The sequence below is a fragment of the Sus scrofa genome, chromosome 4 (assembly GCF_054392235.1).
Source record: "Sus scrofa isolate SSC_HxYL_T2T_F1_AM1 chromosome 4, Sscrofa_HxYL_maternal_Yorkshire_Landrace_v2.0, whole genome shotgun sequence".
Classification (NCBI taxonomy): domain Eukaryota; kingdom Metazoa; phylum Chordata; class Mammalia; order Artiodactyla; family Suidae; genus Sus; species Sus scrofa.
Genome location: NC_139386.1, coordinates 94,678,311 through 94,695,520, shown reverse-complemented (window position 1 = coordinate 94,695,520; position 17,210 = coordinate 94,678,311). Strand labels below are relative to the sequence as shown.

Genomic DNA, 17,210 nt, shown 5'->3' with positions numbered 1-17,210 from the left:
CATTTCATTCTGTTTCTTTTACTTTTTCTTTTTCCTCCCACTGAACATGGCATTTCAAAATTCTATTCTGCTTGTATAAATGAGATGGAATTTAAAACATTTAAATGGTGAACTAGTTCTTTTTTTATCTGCATATATCATATGCACATTCTGCCATGCATTTACTATATAAGATTCTTGAATATCTCAATTTTTTGAAAAAAAATTTATGACTGCACTTGCAGCATATGGAAGTTCCCCAGCCTGGGAGTGACTCTGAGCCACAGCTCTGTCCTACGCCTCAGCTATGGCTATGCTGGATCCTTTCACCCACTGTCCTGGGCCAGAGATTGAACCTGCATATTCACAGAGACCAGAGCTGTGGCTTAGGATTCTTAACCCACTGCACCACAGTGTGAACTCCTTGAATGTATCAATTTATTTTGCCTTTGCAGGGTAATTTTTTTCTTTTTGATTGGGCTGGGAGCATGTGGAAGTTCCTGGGCCAGGGATCAAACCCACGCCACAGCAGGGACCAAAGCCACTGCAGTGAAGACACCTGATTCCATATGGGAACTCCCTGTAGAGTCTTTTTTTTTTTTTTTTGCTTTTTAGGGCCACACTCGTGGCATATGGAGTTTCCCAGGCTAGGGGTCAAATTGGAGCTGTAGCCACTGGCCTAATGCTGTAGCCACAGCAATGCAGAATCTGAGTTGCATCTGTGACATACACCACACCTCATGGCAACTTCAGATCCTTAACCCATTGAACAAGGCCAGGGATCGAAGCTGTGTCCTCATAGATGCTAGTCAGATTCATTTCTGCTGTCTTAACCTTTTATTTTTTTGGCCGCCCCTGTGACATGTGAAAGTTCCTAGGTCAGGGATTGAACCTGTGCCAGGACAGTGACAACACTGGGTTGGATCCTTAGCCCTGTGAGCCACCAAGGAACTCCAGATTCGTTTCTGCTGAGCCATGACAGGAACTCCTTTGCAGGGTCATTTTTTGTGATATATTCCTAGGAATGCAACTGGTTTATAGACTATACACATATTCAGTTTTATGACACTTCTAGATTGTGCTACAAAACACATCAACTCATCTTCACACCAACAGCTTGTAATAGTCTCTGTTTCCTACCATCTCACCAGCACTTGATGATAATGAAATTTTATGTATTTATTTATTTATTTTGGCCTCACCCTTGGCATGCAGAAGTTCTGGGGCAGGAACTGAACCCACACCTCAGTAGTGACAATGCAGCATTCTTAATCCACTGAGCCACCAGGGAGCTCCCCACCTTTGAAATTTTGCTGTTTGAGTTGAAGTAAAGTAACAAATATTCTCTTCCTGTTTTATTTGATTGTTGGGAATTTTCCAATCATTATAGGATCTCTAGGATTGTAGGATTACAGGATTGTAAACATGGATACTAATTTTTTGCCTTGCATAATTTTTTTTTTTTTTTTTTTGTCTGTGCATGTGGCATGCAGAAGCTCCCAGGCCAGGGGTCAAACTCATGCCGTAGTAGTGATCTGAGCCACTGCAGTGACAACATTGGATCCATAATGTACTGTACCACAAGAGAATTCCAGAACATTTTTATTTAATCAACTACATAGTTATTTTCTTCTATGGATATTCTGGGCCTTGGCCTTTCCTGCTCCAATATCGTAAGACAAAAATAAGAAACTCCAGTGCTTTCTCCTAATATTATATTATTATTGTTTTGGTGGTGTCGTTTACCTTTGGCCCTTTGATCTATCTGCATTTCATTAGCTATAAGAAATGAGGTAGGAATCCAACCATTGTCTCAATGGTTATCCAATTATTCTAATACCACTTATTGAACAATCCATCTTCTCCCCTCCCAACCCCCACCCTGGCATCCACAGCATGTAGAAGTTCCCAGGGCCAGCAATCAAATCGAGCCACAGCAGTGATGATGCCAGATCCTTGACCTGCTGAGACACCAGGGAACTCCTCCATTTTTTAAAAAAATTAAAAGGTCAATTATATTTTTTCCTTTGCAATGTTTTTCTGTATTACTTCCTTTTTTGAGAGTTCTTTATATAATCAGGATACAATTTCTTTATCAAATATGTAGTTTGTAAATACCCCCCTTGTCCCCATCCATGACTTGCCTTTTCACTTCTTAAAACTGTCTTTTGAGAGCACAAGTTTAAATTTTGGTAAATTTTAGTCTATTATAAATATCTTTTTATGGACCATGCTTTTAATGTCATATCTAAGAGAGCTCTGAGGAGTTCCCATCGTGGCTCAGTGGTTAACAAATCCGACTAGGAACCATGAGGTTGTGGGTTCGATCCTTGGCCTTGCTCAGTGGGTTGAGGATCTGGTGTTGCCGGGAGCTGTGGTGTAGGTCGCAAACGCAGCTCGGATTCTAAATTGCTGTGGCTCTGGCGTAGGCCAGCAGCTACAGCTCTGATTAGACCCTAGCCTGGGAATTTCCACATGCCGTGGGAGTGGCACTAGGAAAGGCAAAAAGACAAAAAAAATAAAATAAAATAATAAATAAATAAATAAGAGAGTTCTGGATACTAACACTAGACCACCAGGGACTAAGAGTTTTGTTTTTTTTTGCTCTTTAGGGCTGCACCCATAGTATATAGAAGTTCCTGGGCTAGGGGTTGACTCTGAGCTGAAGCTGCTGGCCTATGCCACAGCCACAGCAAAGCTGGGATCCAAACTGCATCTGCCACCTACACCGCAGCTTGTGGCAGTGCCCGATCCTTAACCCACTGAGCAAGTCCAGGGATGGAACCTGCATCCTCATGGATACTAGTCAGGTTCTTAACCTGCTGAACCACAATGGGAACTCCCAAAGAGATTTTTTCTAACCAAAAGTCATGAAGATTTTCTCTTTTGTTTTCTTTTGGACGTTTTATGTTTTCCATTTCGTTTTTCGGTCAGTTTTGAGTTAATTTTTGTGTATGATGCAACATATGGATTGATGTTCTTTTCCTGGGTGTGTAGATATCCAGCTGTTCTATATTTAAAAGACTGTCCTTTTCCTATGGCACTTCCTTTGCACATTTGTCAGCAATCGGTTGACTACAGGTATGTGGATCTACGTATGAACTCCCTATGCTGTTCTATTAATCTATCTATCTTTTTTTATGCCTACTGTACTATCTTGTTGACTGGAGATTTATGTAAATCTTGAATTTACATAATATAGTCTCCTTTTTCAAAGTTGTTTTGGCTGTTCTAGGTGTTTTGCATTTTCACATCAAGTTTAGAATCAGATTGTCAATTTCTAAAAAAAAAGATTGCTGTGATTTTCTTTGGGATTCCATTGAATCTTTAGATCAATTTTGGGAGAACTGAAATCGTAGCAATATTGAATGTTTTGATCTACGAACAATGTGTATCTTCCCATTTATTTAGGTTTCTTTAAGTCATCTGGGCGAAGTTTTGTAGTTTCCAGTGCACATCTTTTGTCAGGTTTATCTTACGTATTCTATAGTTTTGATGCTATTATAAATGGTATTTTTAAAATTAATTTTTTGAATCTTCATTGCTAATGTTATGGGTTAAATTGGGTCCCAATTCCCTGCCCTAAGAGATATGCTTAAATTCTAAGCCGCAGTACCTATGAATGTGAACTTATTTGGAAACAGGGTCTTTGCGGATGTAGTTAGAGTTAAGATGAGGGCATAAAGTTTATTTGTTCGTTTGTGTGTTTTGTCTTTTTAGGGCCACACCCGCAGCATAGAGTTCCCAGGTTAGGGGTCAAATTGGAGCTGCAGCTACTGGCCTACACCACAGCCACAGTAATGCCAGATCCAAGCTGCATCTGCTACCTATACCACAGGTCATGGCAACACCAGATCCTTAACCCAGTGAGTGAGGCCAGGGATTGAACCCATGTCCTCACAGTTGCTAGTCAGGTGTGTTAACCACTGAGCCACAAGAGGAACTCCAAGATGAGGTCATACTTAAGTAGTGTGGGCCTTTAATCCAATATAATTGCTGTCCTTATAAGAAGAGGAATATTTGGACACAGACACTTAGAGAGGGAAGATGATGTAAAAAACCCACAGGGAACAGATGGCTCTGTGACAATGGAGGTAGAGATTGGAGTGGTGCATTTACAAGCCAAAGGACATATGGCTTACTAGGAAACAACAGAATTTTAAAAAGGTAAGGAAGGATTCTCCTCCAGAGGAAGGATGGTGTGTCAACACCTTGATATCAGACCTCTAGCCTCCAGAACCACGAGAGAATACATTTCTGCTGTTTTAAACCATCCTAGTTTGTTATCCTTTGTTATGGCAGCCACAGGCAACTAATATAGCTGGTATGTAGAAATAGAATTGATTTTTGCATATTGATCTTGCATCTTTTTTTTTTTTTTTTTTTTTTTTTTGGTCTTTTTGCCTTTTCTAGGGCCGCTTCCGAGGCATATGGAGGTTCCCAGGCTAGGGGTCCAATCAGAGCTGTAGCTGCCGGCCTACACCAGAGCCACAGCAATGCTGGATCCGAGCCGCGTCTTCGACCTCCTACATCACTGCTCATGGCAATGCTGGATCCTTAACCCACTGAGCAAGGCCAGGGATCGAACCCACAACCTCATGGTTCCTAGTCGGATTCGTTAACCACTGAGCCATGACGGGAACTCCTGATCTTGCATCTTGAAAACTTGCTAAACTCAGTTATTCATTCTAATAATTTTTTAAATTTTTTTAACTGTGCCCACAGCATGTGGAAGTTCCTGGGCCAGGGATCAAACATGTGCCACAGCAGTGACTTGAGCCACAGCAGTGACGACACCAGATCCTTAATCACCAGGCAATCAGGGAATTCCCCTAGTAACTTTTAAAGAAAGATTCCAGGAGTTCCCACTGTGGAACATCGGAAATGTATTCTTTTATTCATAAATGACATAAACATCTTTAGGGAAAATTCTATAGAATCTTTTTTTACTTTTATTTTATTTATTTATTTTGTCTTTTTGGGGCCACACCTGTGGCTAATGGAGGTTCCCAGGCTAGGGGCTGAATTGGAGCTGTTGCCACAGCCACAGCAATGCCATATCTGAGCATCTGCCACCTACACCACAGCTCATGGCAATGCCAGATCCTTGACCCACTGAGCGAGGCCAGGGATAGAACCCGAAACCTCATGGTTCCTAGTTGGATTCATTTCCATAGCGCCATGATGGGAACTCCTGAAAGTCTTTTTTAAATCAGAAGTGGATATCAAACTTTTGTCAATTTCTTTTCTTTTTCTTTTTTTCTTTCTTTTTTTTTTTTCTTTTTAGGGCCCCACCTGGGGCATATGGAAGTTCCCAGGCTAGGGGCTGTATCGGATACTAGTCAGATTTGTTTCCACTGCACCACAACTGGAACTCCTTTGTGTAATTTCTTTGTCTTATTTGGGTGTCAGAGAAATTATAGCTTTACATAATGACTTGGGAAGTATTCCCTGTGCTTCAATTTTCTGGAAGAGTTTGTATAAAATTGGTATTATTTCTTTCTTAAATATTTGGTAGAAGTCACCAGTAAAGCCATTTCGCCTTGATGTTTTCTTTGTGAGAAGGTTTTTAACTACAACTCAATAGATAGTTACAGGGTGGTTCAGATTATCTATTTCTTCTTGAGTAAGTCTGACATTTTGCTACTTTCAAGAGATTTTAACATTCAGTTAAATTGTCAGATTTCTTGACATAAAGCTGTTCATAATATTTTTCTATTATTCTTTTAGTATCTTTAGAATCTATAGTGATGTTACCTTTCTCATTACCGATATTAGTAATGTTTATTTCTTTTCTTATTTTTCTGATCAGTCTGGATAGATTTATCTATTCTTCCTATTTTCTCAGAGAACTGTTAGTTTCACTGGTTTTTCATGGGTTAGCTGGTGGTTTCACTGGTTTTTCTCTATTAATTTTCTTTTTTCTCTTTCATTGATCTCTGCATGATCTTTATTACTTCCTTTCTTTTACTTATTTAGGGTTTAATTTGCACTTTTCCCCTAATTTTGTAAAGTGGAAGCTGATATCTTTGACTTGAGACTGTCTTTTCCACCACAGGCTGTTAGAACTGTAAATTTCTCTTTCATTACTGCTTTAGATACATCTCACAGATTTTATTATGTTATGTTCCTATTTTCATTCAGTTCAAAAATTTTAATTTCCCTATTGATTTCTTCTTTTATCCATGAATTATTTAGAACTGTACTATTGTGCTAAATTTTATTGTATTGTATTTTTATTTATTTATTGTATTGTATTTATTAAATTTTATTGTACTAAATATTGTACTATTTAGTTTCCAAATATGTGGAGCTTTTCCAGGTATCTTTCTATAATTGATATATAATTTAATACCATCATAGTCAGAGAATTTATTTTGTATGATCGGATGACTTTTAAATTTATCAAGGCTACTTTTATGGCCCAAGATATGATCTATCTTGGTAATGTTCCATGTGCTCTTGAAAAGACTGCGCATTCTGATGTTGTTGAGTGGAATGGTCTATAAATGTCAATTAGGTCAAGTTAGTTGATAGTGATGGTCAAGTCCTTTATATCTTTACTGATTTTCTGTCTACTTGTCCTATCAGTTGAGAGATGGGTATTGACATTTCCGATTATAACTGTGGATTTGTCGATTTCTCATTGCAGTTCCATCAGAGTTTGCTTCTTGTGCTTTGAGTCTCTGTTAACAGGAACATAAATGTTTAGAATTGCTATTGTTTTTGATAAATTGGCCTCTTTATCATTATGAAGCGACCCTCTTTATTCCTGGAAATACTGCCCTGACGTCTACTTTATTTAGCCTTAAAATAGCCATTCCTACTTTATTTTGATTAGTGTTGGAATGGCATATATTTTCCCATCCTTTTACCTTTAGCCTATTCATGTCCTCATACTTGAAAGGGTTTCTCGTAGGCAGTGTATAGTTAGATATTACTTTTGTAATTAAATGAGACAAATGCTGCCTTTTAATTGGTGTGTTTAGACCATTTACATTTAATGTGATTACTGATATAGCTGGGTTTAAATATTCCATCTTGCTATTTGTCACCTATTTGTACCATCTGTCCTTTGCTCCCCCCCCCTTTTCTGCTTTTTTCTCAGTAACACAAATAACTGAAATTCAAAATATAAAATATGGTAAGAGAAGTTCAGAGAAAAATTGGGGATTTTATAGATAGGAGAGATTAAACTGGTCAAATTGGTGGTGTCAGGAATAAGAACTGAACTGGACCTTGAAATATTCTGGATAAGAATGATGGTAAATGTGGAGTTCCCATCGTGGTGCAGAGGAAACGAGTCTGACTAGGAGCCACGAGGTTGTGGGTTCAATTCCTGGCCTCGCTCAGTGGGTTAAGGATCTGGCATTGCCGTGAGATGTGGTGTAGGTCAAAGACTCAGCTCGGATCTGGTGTTGCTATGGCTGTGACCTAGGTTGGCAGCTGTAGCTCTGATTAGACCCCTAGACAGGGAACTTCCATGTGCCGTGGGTGAGGCCCTAAAAAAGACAAAAGAAAAGAAAAAAGAAAGAAAAAAAAGAAAAAGGTGGTAAATGTAAGGCACAGCATTTAGAGGGACAGGGATGAACCAAGGGGATGGAGGAAGGGAAATATGTATTTGGTTCAGGGGAAAAAAGATTATCCAGATGGCCTGAGGAAGAGTGACAAGAGATGTGGAAGGTACCTGTGATGTTGCTAGCTTCCTATGGACATCCCTCATGGCCTGCAGACATCTAAGACACCTGTAAAGTCAAAGACATGATCCACCCTTCAAATCTACCATCTCTCAGTAGCCCCTAATTTGATGTGTGGCATCACCACATTCCTTATTATTTATACCAGAAACCTGAGGCATCTTAAATGCCTCCTTGTTCCTTAACTTTATTCATTCCTCCTGCAGGTCACTTCCGAAATTTGAACTTTCTTTTCCATCCCCCTATTCTTGGAGCCTGCTGACTCTGTCTCTCTCTCAACTACTGCATTAGACTTCTCACGAGTCTCTCCATTTCTAGATTCTTCTTCCTTCAAACCTTCCCTCACTCCATCACTAACTCCCTGGACCTCCTGAAAATTGGATGTGAAATTCTATGTGCATTTTTCTGGAGAGAGCCTATTGCTTTTAACAGCGTCTCAAAGAGAGCACCAGTCCACAAAAAGTGAAGAGCCACTGCCCGGTATCTTCATTTCAAGTGGAACAAGTAGACAGGCTACTGAACCAGAAATCAGGAGACCTCGGTTCTAGTTTTGATATTGCCAGTTAAGTGCAGTTAATTAGCTGTATGATTTGGGGGCAATGAGTTACCTGCTTCACCCGTTCCCTTATCTGTAAAATAGAGAAAATTTCCTTTAACATAAAAAATTCCAGTTTATCTCCTCTCAGTCTTTTCTCCTCTGTTCTGTTTCCCCAAACATTTACTGTTGTGTCCCACTAACTGAGCTAAGTTCTGCGTATAGATAGATGCATAAAGCACTGATTCTTCCACTTCAGAAGCTCACAGACCAGCTGGGCAGACAGATATGTAAATAAGAAATTACCATACAATGACACAAAATGCACAGCTCTGGGAGCACAAAGAAGGCTCTCTGGGGAGGGAGCATTCTAACGTTGCTTTGGAAAGTCAGGGAGGGGTCAAAGAGGAGACCACAGATAAGTCTTGAAGGATGCACAGAATTTTCTAGGCAGAGAGGAGGGGGATGGGATTTTAGGCAAAGAAAACACCGAGTAAATGCAGAGGCTGTAACAAAGGCCTAAGTTGACAAAACAACCAGTAAGGAGTTCCCGTCGCGGCACAGTGGTTAATGAATCCGACTAGGAACCATAAGGTTTCGGGTTCAATCCCTGGCCTTGCTCAGTGGGTTAAGGATCCAGCGTTGCGATGAGCTGTGGTGTAGGTTGCAGACGCAGCTCGGATCCAGCGTTGCTGTGGCTCTGGTGTAGGCTGGCGGCTACGGCTCCAATTAGACCCCTAGCCTGGGAATCTCCATATGCCACGGGAATGGGTCTAGAAAAGGCAAAAAAAAAAAAAAAAAAAAAAAAAAAAAAGGACAAACCCAGTAAATGGAAATAGTTAGAATGTATGTGGTGTGTTCCATGCCTGGGTTTTGATAGAAGATAAGCTGGAGGGGGAAACTTAAGGTCCTTACACAGTGTGACTTCATCTTGTAGACAGCGGGGAGTCGCTGAATTGTTTTAGGCAATGGAAGGATTGTCTGATTTCTCTTTCAGAAAAATCATTCTGGCAGCAGAAAGAAAGATTGGAAGGGAATGATAACAGATTTGGAAATGCGTAAGGTGATGGGGGAGGGAAGATAATGTGTTCCCTTTAAACCTACTCTGTTTAGAGTACCCAAATAATAGCCAAGTTAAAATAAATATCCAATAGGGGAGTTCCCGTTGTTCTTCAGCAGGTTAAGAACACAACACGGTGCCCTTGTTCAGTGAGTTAAGGATCCAGTGCTGCTGCAAGCTGTGGCATAGGTTGAGGATGGGGTTCGGGTCTGGCGCTGGTGTGGCTGTGGCATAGGCTGGCAGCGGCAGCTCGGATATGACCCCTAGCCTGGCAGTAAAAAGGTTAAAAAAAAAAAAAATGTCCCGTAGGGGAGTTCTTGCTGTGGCACAACGGGATTAGAGACATCTCTGCAGCACTGGGATGCAGGTTTGACCCTGGCCTGGTACAGTGGGTTAAGGATCCTGTATTTGCTGCAGCTGCAGTGTAGGTCACAACTGTGGCTCTCCAGGGAACTCCATATGCCCCAGGGCAGCCGAAAAAGAAAAGAAAAACGTCCAGTAGGAAGCTGGGAGTATGAGTGTGATGCTCAGAAGAAACATCTGGTTTGTTTGTTTGTTTTTGCTTTTTAGGGTTGCACCTGGGGCATATGAACGTTCCTAGGCTCAGGGTCGAATTGGAGCTGTAACTGCCAGCCTACACCACAGCCACAGCAACATCAGATCCGAGCTGTGTCTGTGACCTACACCACAGCTCACGGCCACGCCAGATCCTTAACCCACTAAGCAAGGCCAGGGATCGAACCCACAACCTCATGGTTCTAGTTGGATTTGTTTCCGCTGCGCCACGATGGGAACTCCAGAAGAGACATCTGGATTTAGGAGTATTAATACGTAAGTACAGACTGAAGCTGAAGGAGAGAATGGCATTACTCCGGGGGAGCATGCTGAGTGAGGAATAAAGAGGCCAAAGGTGGATTCTGGGAAGAACTGATATTCGAAGTCAGGAAAAGGAAAGCCGTTGAGAGGATGGCTGGGTTGTAAGGGGCTGAGGAGTGAAGGATGGCAGTGAGGAACCTATTCTCTTGAGAAGGTCGGATGATAAGGAAAGAAAAGACAGGGCTGAAGCAAGAGGAGGCTGCAGGGTGGAGGGAGGTGTCTTATTTTGTTGGAAGGTTTGAAGTTAGATACAGGAGAGATTGGGGACAATGAACGGAGGGGAACAATGAAAGGACGGGATCTAATAAAACCTGGAGGGATTAATCCTGGGCAAGGGAGGTGGGACGTTATTCTGCCAAGAAAGGTGGAAAGGAATCAAAAAGAGTTTGATCTGGGAGTTCCCTGATGGCCTGGTGGTTAAGGACTTGGCATTGACATTGCTGTGCTCGGGTTACTGCTGCGACTTAGGTTCAGTCTGATCCCTGGCCTGGGAGCTTCTGCAGCCTGCAGCTAAAAAAAAAGTTTGATTTAGTGGTTCTCACATTAGAATCACTGAGGTAACAAAAATAAATGCTGGAGTTTCCTGGTGGCTCGTGGATTAAGAACCGGGCATTGTCGCTGCTATGGTTCAGGTTGCTGCTGTGGCTTGGATTGGATCCCTGGCCCTGGAACTTCCTCTTGCCACAGGCATGGCCCCAAACAAATAAACAACAACAACAAAATGCTGACAGCTGGGCCACAACTTGGAAGTTTCCGGTTTAATTAGTCTGGCATGGATTCTGGGTACTGGTATGATTTCAGAGCTTCTCAGATGATTAAAATCTGCAGGCAAGGGAGTTCCTGTTGTGGCACAAAGGAAATGAATCTGATTAGTATCCATGAGGCATTGCTCAGTGGGCCAGGGATCCGGTGTTGCTGTGAGCTGTGATGTAGGTTGCAGACACGGCTAGGGTTCCGAGTTGCTGTGGCTGTGGTGTAGGGTGGCAGCTGTAGCTCTAATTCAGTGAGTGTGGCCCTAAGAAGAAAAAAACCAAACCAAACCAAAAAAAACTGCAGTCAAGTTGAGAACTATTCCTGCCGCCTCAGGCCCATGAGCTAGTGAGGAGTTGAAAGTGCTTTTCTTGAGAACCCTGGCTTTTGGCTGGGCTCCCCCTTTCTTGAGCAAGAGTCCCCAAAGCACCAGGAATCCCCAAGGCACATATCAGAGAAGGGAAATTTACTTGGGAATTGACGAGGGCACTGTGGGTATGCTGAGGGGGTGCCTTCTGTTATTATTTGCACAAATTGAGGCTTGAAGAAATTAAGAAACTTGCCCATGTGGTCCCAGCTAGGAGCTGAGTTTTTTTTTTTTTTTAGTTTTAGGGCCATACCTGCGGTACATGGAAGTTCCCAGACTAGGGGTCGAATCAAAGCTGCAGTGACTGGCCTACACCACAGCCACAGCAACGCCAGATCCGAGCCGCATCTGTGAGCTATACCGCAGCTCATGGCAATGCCAGATCCTTAACCCACGGATCGAGGCCGGGGATCGAACCTGCATCCTCATGGATAGTTGGATTTGTTATTGCTGAGCCACAATGGGAACCCCTGGGAGCTGTGAATTTGAAGTTCAACCTGTTTCGCTCAGTGATCCTTCAGGTTCCTGACCTCCCTCTGCCGCTGCAGGTTGGTCTCTTTGGGAAAATCATGGTTGGATGTCATCTCAACATTCTCCTTCCTCCTGAAGAATGAGACCAGTTCCCTTGGGCCCTAGGGCACATAGGCCTCTTCTGTGGGTCTTCGTTTCCTCACTCTGTAAATTAAGGGTGTGTGAAGTTCACCCTAAGGGTGAGGGTGGAGGACAGTCCAGAGAAAATCTGCATGGGACATGCCACAGCAATCAGATTTCATGTCGGATCTCTCCTCTGTAATCCAGCATTTTTTTTCCAGACATATAATCCAAAGCCCCCAATCTCACCCTCAGAGAGAGAAGGGAGAGATGGCTTTCACTCCAGTTCGATGCCTAATTTCTGTTAATCCTGAAGCTTCAATTGTTGACATTGGATTTAGGGTTGGAGCTTTAGGTGGGGACCGTCTACAGAACAATCATTAATTCTGACATCAGAAACTGGGTTTCCACAGTTCCCTGCTGTGGTGCAGCGGAAACGAATCTGACCAGGAACCGTGAGGTTGCGGGTTCGATCTCTTGCCTCACTCAGCAGGTTAAGGATCTGGTGTTGCTGTGAGCTGTGGTGTAGGTCACAGACAGCCTTGGATCTGGTGTTGCTGTGGCTGTGGTGTAGGCTGGCAGCTGCAGCTCTGATTCGACCCCTAACCTGGGAACTTCCATATGCCACGGGTGTGGCCCTAAAAAGCAAAAAAAAAAAAAAAAAAAAAAAAAGGCAGAAAAAAAGAGAGAAAAGAAACCACATTTTCTAGTCTTTGAGTTTAAGGTCTGTGAAACAGCCTGCCATCATGTGAATGCAATTCAGAGTAAACCTGCTGGATTAGGTCAGCCCGAGCTGTGGCAGTTAAGGCAGCCCCAGCATTGTGTCAAATTATACACTTGTTGCCCAGCACTGGGGGTGTGCCTTGGGCAGAGCTGGGAGCACCCTAAGCCCGCTCTATCTCCTTTTACCCTTCCCCAGCTCTCCTGCCAACTGTCCGCCATACAGCTGGTCATGGTCACCCCCAGGACCTCCAGTGCAGCCCAGTGCCTGGCATATGATAGGCATCAAGCAAGCGAGCCCCTGAATGCGTGCATGGACTTGGGTACCTGAAATGATGATTCTGCATAGTTCATGCAGTCTCCATGCTGACTCACTTGCTGACCCATGATGTGGGGAGACAGTAAGAGGAGAGGCAAGAGTTTGGGTGAAGGAGGGAAGGTGTCCCAAGATTCTCTTAAGACCTAAAAAAATGACATATGGGAATGGTCACAGGATGGAGGAATATGACTCTGCCCTCATCTTTGGTCAGGTTAGAATGGAGGACCAAAAAGGATGAGATTAAGTCTCAGAAAAAAATTTTTCATCAGAGAGGAGAAAAATCTCCAAACGAGTCTCATTCCTTGAGATCTTCTAATCACAGGGTTGGGTGAGAGAAGGCATCAGGATTGGAAGCTGGAGGCTGTTGAGATGTTAAGAGGGACTTGCCCTGCCTGAGAAGTGTGCAAAGGTACTTTTGAAGTATGACTGTTCTAGTTAAGTGTGGGTTGTACATAATACTAATGATATTATGATAATACTTTTACTCACTCCAAGGGGTATATGTACTTCTCACAAGCCCGGACTTTTTTTTTTTTTTGGCAGATTCCTCCATCAGGGATAGAACCTGAGCCACAGCAGTGATAACTCGGAGTCCCTATCCGCTCTGACACTAGGGAACTCCACAAGCCCAGACATTTATAGTGGGGGTCAATCTTGGTGGGTTAAAAGCTACGGTCCCATTTCGTGAACCTCAGCTGGTTTCTTGGCCTACTCTAAGGCTGAAATAGCCGATTATGTGGAATATTTGTGATACTCCCACAGTCCTTGCTTAGTACCATCCGAAACCCCTGGGGCCGAGAGCCCTGTCTGACCCCTAGGCCCACGCATTTTACACTTGCAGGTTTCCTGGGAGAAGGATCTCTCTCTTCCGTCATCCAAAGTCCTAGCGCCCTCGTAGTCTCCCCCTCCTCCACTCCCCCAGGGCAGGTTCCCTTTGTAATTAATCCTAACGCTCAAACCAGAGGGGAGGAAAAAAGTGTTAATGAGGGAGCGTCCCAGACTGACTGGGCGGTCGCGGCTCGCAGCGAGAGCACCAAGTAATTAAATTATTTTTGGAAGCGTGGGGCTGCGGCGAGGGGTCGGGGGGGGGGGGAAATATGATGGTGACTGTGTCAGGGAAATCCCCGTATGCATGGGAAGCAGGGAGGATTTCTCACCGCTAATTAAAATCAGGAATGACTTTTTCTTTCCGCAGCCCTAGGGGGGGATAAATCAATCTTTTCGCCTCCCAGATTCCCTTGGATTCGTGTATTTCTATGGCTCTAAAGAATTGGACACGGCTATACCCGTGGGTCTGGGGGCTCGATCTCCGACAGGCAGGTTGAGGAAAACAGACCCAGGAGGGGCTGCAGGCTGGGCCCAGGCCAGGAATCAAGGCAATCCCCCCAGATCATAGTTCAGGGCCGGGGTCGCATCCCCGCCGGCGATTCCCAGGATCCAAGAGGGCCGCTGGGCATCTGGCGGCGAAGGGCTGGGGGCGGGGCAGCGACTCGGGGAAGAGCGGGGCCGCAGACAATGGACGCGGCGGCGGGAGAGGCGGCGGCTGCAAGAACAGCCGGGAGGCGGCACCCGGGAGCGCGCGCTCCCCCGCCCCCCGCCCCCCCTCGGCTTTCGTCCCCTCCCCCTCCGCCCCCTCCCCCCTCCTCCGCCGGCTCCCGATCTGATTCCTGATCCCTGATTCCTTGATCCTTGGTCCCGCCATGGGAGCCTGAGCGCCCCCCACTCCCCCCTGGTCCCCAGCCCCCGGGGCCCTGAGGGGGAAAGAGGCAGCGGTCTGGGACGACGAGGGGGCGACCAGACTCAGTAGCCCCTCTACACCCTCGCATCGTCCGCGCTTCCCGTCGGGGAGCGCGGAGTTCGGAGCGACCCGGAACGCTGCGGATACAAAGACGCTGGGCCGTGTGGGGCGCCGGCCGAGCCCACCGGACCATTCGCAGCGGCGGGTGAGTGCCGGGCTGCGGGGGTGCGGGCAAAGTTTGCAAAAAAAAAAAAAAAAAAAGAAAGAAAAAAAAGAAACAGAAAGGGGGACAATCATGCAAAGGGCCAGGGGGTGCCGGGCCCCCCGAACGAGCAGAACGGCTTAAGGGGGAAGGGGGACGCGGGGCAACCCCCTTCCGGTCTATTCCCCCACTGCACAGCGGAGTGCCCCCCCCAACTTTGAGTAGAGGAAGGGGCGCGTGGGGAGGGGGCGGAGCCCGGGCCTGGAGAGCCGGGGACTTTCCTGGGCCCGGGGCCGGGCGGGGGCCTTAAGGTTCCCAGGGGAACTGGTTGAAGCTGGAGATTGGGAGTGTGTGTTGGAGGTGGGGGGAGAGGCAGCGGAAAGATCGGAGTCTGGAGGTATTGGAAGGCGAGGGTGTTTAGGGTGCATACACAACTCAGGAGCATGGGGAGGGACAGGGTCAGGTATGCGTTCGGGGTGTGATATGGAGACTGGGGAGCCGCCGGAGGAGAGTATTGGGGGGCGTGTGTGCAGCTCGAGGATGGGGCTGGAGGCCAGAGACCCGGGAGCTGTGTGTGGGGCCCAGGGGACAGGCGCCGGCATCTATCTCCCCTCTCATATTTACCCATTGGAGGGGCTGCGGGTTTTGCATTGGTGAGTTTTAAAGGTTTGGTGGAGCATCAGTGTGCATGATTCTTTGTGTGTGTGTGTGTGTGTGTGTGTGCGTGTGCGTGTGCGTGCACGCCTTTAAGTGCTGTGTGTTCCTGCAGGTGGGCCCCTGGGTTTGGAGATGTAGGTGTTTTTCTGTGCCCAAGTGTGTGCGCAACCAAGGATCAGCTGGCCATGTATCTGCGGTGTGTGTTTGGATGTGTATTTATGTGTATCCTCTGGGGGAGGGCTGTGTGTCTGTGTGTGTGAACTGGGGAGGGGCTTATGGGAAAGATACACAGGGACTGAGGAAGGTGGGTGTGTAAGAGCAAAATGGGGCATACCTGGGTAGGTGCGTGTGCACCTGTGTAATGCAAAGGAGTGTGAGTGAATCTGTGTTCTCTTGTGTGTAACCTGCCAGCGTGTACCTGCCTTAGGTGGCGCGTGTATTTCTGAGTGTGGTTTTAGGGGGTACTGCCACTTGCCTCTGCAGGCGGATTTTCCTGGCAGAGAGCCCAAAGGGAGGGCTGTCTGGAGGATTCTGAGGCTTCTTGGATGGCCCTGCCCTGGTTTGAGGGTAGCACCTTGTAGTGTCTGAGACCTATGGGTGGGAGTGAGTGGGCCATCTTATGCGGTGCCTGTTTTGGGAGGTGGGCTCTTCTAGACAAGGGTGTGTTTTGTGGGAAATAGGGAACAAGGATTCAGGTTGTAGCCCTAGAGGAATCTAAGGGATTGGAGGGATCAGGGAGAAGAATAAGAGCCCCATCTTCATAGGCTGTGTTGTAGCGCTCGGAGAGGCCACCTTCTTGGCCTCCCAGCCTAAGTTCAGCCCCCTCAGGCCACAGTTGTCTTGCAAAGCCGTCTTGGAGCTTGCTGCTTCAGAGCCCACTAGCTCTACGCTGCAGTTTGGGAGGAGTCTGGGGGCTTTGGTAGGGAATGGAAGCAGGAGGAAGGGCCATGCTTGGAGGATTGAGGCTGGTACAGAACATCTGGGTTCCCTGGGGCACAGGGTTAAGAAGGTGGCATGGGAGCTCTGGGGAGAGCAGTGGAGGGTGTTTCTTCAGGTGTTTCTGCAAGTCTGTCTGTGTGGTTTACCACACGGTTGCACTTTTTCCTGTTGAGAAACATGATTGGGATGGAGCTGTGATCTGGGTCCAGGTCTCAGGGTGAGGGATAGGGGCTGAGCTTGCCGGGAGGGCAGTTATCCATCTGTTGGGGAAGGGACAGACATCCATCGAGGGCGACACTCACCATCATGAATAGTGTGGTGGGATGTGGATGTATCTGTCCCCAGAGGAGGGTCAGAGCCTGTGTTCTCTTTCTCTCCCTGCACCCCCCCCATCCACTCCCACCATGTGCCTGTCATCCTTTCTCTTTTGGGATGAAGGGAAGGGACTCACCATTTTTGGGATGCTGCCTTGCTTGCCCATATCACTCTCAGCTGTTTTCCTCTTGCTGCCAGAGATTAGGTTGGGGCACCCTGTTTTAGGAGCTGAGGCTCTGAATGCACAGGCCCATTTGGGTCCCTGGGTAATTCACTAATGGGAGATCCTATTGGGCACGTGTAATTGGAATGTCTCCTCTTTAGTCCTCAGGGATCCCCACCTCTCCTAAGCCCCCAGGATTATAAGAGCAGTAGGAGTTAGAAAATATTGGGACTAGGGATGGGGCAGAGGAGGGAAAGACTGGCTTAAAAAAAAATGCATGATGGAGTAACCATCATAGCTCA

General features: G+C 45.9%; 1 protein-coding gene across 4 annotated transcripts in view; it reads left to right on the top strand.

The window, feature by feature from the left end:
• Window positions 1-14,556: 14,556 nt before the first annotated feature.
• VANGL2 (VANGL planar cell polarity protein 2) overlaps window positions 14,557-17,210 on the top strand; it is a 28,710-nt gene continuing 26,056 nt past the window's right edge. For 2 of the 4 annotated variants that reach the window (XR_014843972.1, XM_005663204.4), the window contains exon 1: window positions 14,557-14,837. The gene's annotated coding sequence lies outside the window, so the exon portion shown is untranslated. Of the gene's footprint in view, window positions 14,838-15,178; window positions 15,232-17,210 lie in introns of those variants that run through there. The other 2 variants (XR_014843973.1, XM_021089572.2) reach the window with 1 other exon arrangement.